Here is a 3,280-nt window from a genome sequence, read left to right as displayed (position 1 = left end):
AGAAAAATTCACAAGTAACAGAAATCAGTATTATACAAATAAAAAGGCCTATTTTCTATAACTATTTTTGACCTTTTTGTAGCAAATATTTATTTTCCCAGAAATTAAATTACTTGGATTTTACTACTCTCTCCATACTTGTCCTACATTGAAATTATCTGCTTGGTGTTTCCCTTTCTTGACAGATATTAACTTCTTTAAAAGCAATAATTTTCTCTTATTACTTATTATATCTTTACCTCCTCTATAGAACTTGGTTACAAAGGAGTTCACTAATAATTTATTTTACTTAAACTCATATAAACATTGATAGAGAAACTATAATCTGTAAGACATTTTTCTACACATATGGGGTGTAAAAAGAAAGGTGAAAAAGGCACTACTGATCTTCACAGTAAAAATCTCTATTAATAGCATTTTTTCACATGCAATTTTTTATTTAGTTTAGCTGTTTACATTTCTTTTTTTTAAACAGCTGTTTGCATTTCTGTCACCATATTCTAATATTCTAGTCACAAGAAACAAATCCCCATGCAATGCAGCTAAAGAAGAGAAGGCTGATTCTGAGGACCTCAGAGACATCTCAAATATTCCTAAGGGTAGGTGAGGAGAAAAATGCCAGACTATATAGAGTTAGGAGCTATAGTGAGGATCTGCATTCCAGACCACTCTAGGGTCTTTAGAAAGACTTTATCTTTATCTTTAACTTCATCTCCCATGTCTAATTTTTTTTTTTTTTTACTGTCATGCTACTAACTTTCTCTTCTTCCTTCATGGATTTTACACTTCTGAAAATTTGCATTACATGCCTTTGCATTATTAAGGGCTTTCCATATGACTATATTCTATTTCCATATTGTTTCAACAGCTTGAAATGGAGAGAGAATTCCTTTTTTGTTACGAGACAGCATCTAAGTCAGAGCAATAAAGAGTATCTAATTAGCCCACGACATCTGTCAGAACCCACTTCCTGCATCCCCTTCTCTGAATCTTTCTTCAGTGCTGATTCCTCACTTCCCATAAGGTCATACTCCTCCAGCTTCCGCTAAAGAACACCAATTTCTACAGGTTGTTGTTTTACTTTCTGTGCAGTCATTTCACACTGCACTGAAACTGTTGATGTGACTTTTTCTTCATTAGACTGTAATCTCCTTACTTCTTTTTTACTGCTATGTTTCATGTCATGGAGATTAAAAATTAAACTCCTAGTAAATGTTTGTTAAGGAGGTGATAGATATTACAATTGCAAGCATGGAGGTGGGGATTAGTAGAAATCAAGGACTTCTGCAGGGATAAAGTGATATTTGAAATACACCTTATAAATAAGCAGGAGGGTGATGAAATTGAAGATAGCCTCCTAAATGAGGGAAAAACATGAGGGGAGAGCATGTTCTTGGATACATATGAAAAATCCATTTTTATGGTGAACAAATAATACTGAAATTCTCACATCTGCCTGTAGCTATCATTTGAAAAGGCAGAACTCAATGAGGAAGAAATAGGAAACCCTTTCGTTTTTTCCCCACCACTAATAATATACATTCTGTTGGATAACCTTTCCACGCCCATTGATCATATCTCAGACAGTTACATTGCTTTCTGATAGTTTTTGATTATAGCAATGGTCTTGCTTCCCTTATTAAGAGTCATTCCTAGGTATTATGAAATTTAAACTCAGAACAAACCTTCAATTTTATCATGAGGTCAAAGCTTGTACTCTCCCTTGAGATAAAATCTGACCCACTGTTTGCAAATCTGCATTGGGGAAAGTGGAAGAGGTATATTTTTTCATTCTTTTCTACCTTGTCCTGTTCTTCATTTTGGGACTGTTCTAGGGTTGCTGTATGGGGAGGGCATATTGGATGGAGAGAAGCAAAAAGTCATAAATCATCAGTGCAGTTGAAGTTCTTTCTTAGCTAATAATGTTTGAACTTGATCATAGTCTAAGTATTGGCTCTTCCCTGAGATACACCCTGGAAGGACCTCTGAAGGATTCTCTTAGAGTGCCACTCACTTGTTCTCAGGGGTCTTTCTTTCCCTGCTGTGGGGTAGGAAAGGAAACTGTACTAAGCACTTTCACCTAGGCTAACAGTTATTATGTCAAATTTCTAGAATGTTTAATTTGAAAGCACATGGGGGGCGCCTGGGTGGCTCAGTGGGTTAAGCTGCTGCCTTCGGCTCAGGTCATGATCCCAGGTCCTGGGTTCAAGCCCCACATCGGGCTTTCCGCTCGGCGGAGAACCTGCTTCCTCCTCTCTCTCTGCTTGCCTCTCTGCCTACTTGTGATTTCTCTCTGTCAAATAAATAAATAAATAAATCTTTAAAAAAAAAAAAAAAAGAAAGCACATGGGTGGGGTAAGGATAAAAGGAGCAGTCAGCTGTATCTTGGGATCCCCATATCCTATGGGGATATGGCTTTCAGTGCCTTTGTGGGAATACTTACAAACTAATATTGTTATCATTAGACCTCTGCTAGGAATTCTGTTACAGCAAGATTCACGTGCCATTTCACTGTTTGTTTCATGAGAATCTCCCCTTGCAATTAAGGCTGAACTCAAGTATCATTTTTTTTTTTTTTTTTTGCAGGAGCTTCAGTAGTGTCTATTTCAGGAAATAAACACTAACAGGGTTTCCAAGATAGTGTGAAACCCAGTTAATAATCTGTGTGATCCGCACAGAAGCAGGGTTGAAATGTTCACAACAGGAGTTATGAGAGAACACTTCTAGAGAATTCTACTTTTGTGGAGTTTTGTGGAGGGCAAAAATGAGTTTGGTTTCAATCACAACAATAATCACATTTCCCTGTATTTCTAGCATATGAGTGTGACTGACTATATGGCACAGCAGGCTAGACTCAGAAATAATTATAAAGACTACTTGGCATTATTAAATAAAGATAACTTTTTATTGTTTCTAGAATTTCCAATTTATCAAATACAAGGAAAATGCCAAGGAGCTCATGAATACTGACTGTGAGTAATTTTTATTATGTGCTCTCTCTATATGAGTATAAAATATATACAGCATTGTTAATGCCTTATCAATTAGGGTTAGGACTTAATGAATATTATCAATTCTTCTATCAAATTCCTATTGAGTGGCTACTTTATGATGCATGCCTAGTGCTATTCTTTTCTCTAGGGATGTAAGAGTGGGTAACTCATACACAAAGTCCCCAACATCACTGAATTTATTGTCAAACAATATGCAAAACAATTAAGTAAAATACATCATATATTAGTAATGACGTGTTGATTAGTAAGCTGAAGAGGTATATTTC

The sequence above is a fragment of the Lutra lutra genome, chromosome 10 (genome assembly GCF_902655055.1).
Source record: "Lutra lutra chromosome 10, mLutLut1.2, whole genome shotgun sequence".
Taxonomy (NCBI): Eukaryota; Metazoa; Chordata; class Mammalia; order Carnivora; family Mustelidae; genus Lutra; species Lutra lutra.
The sequence above is the reverse complement of the archived record's forward strand: the minus strand, read 5'-3'. Positions refer to the sequence as shown.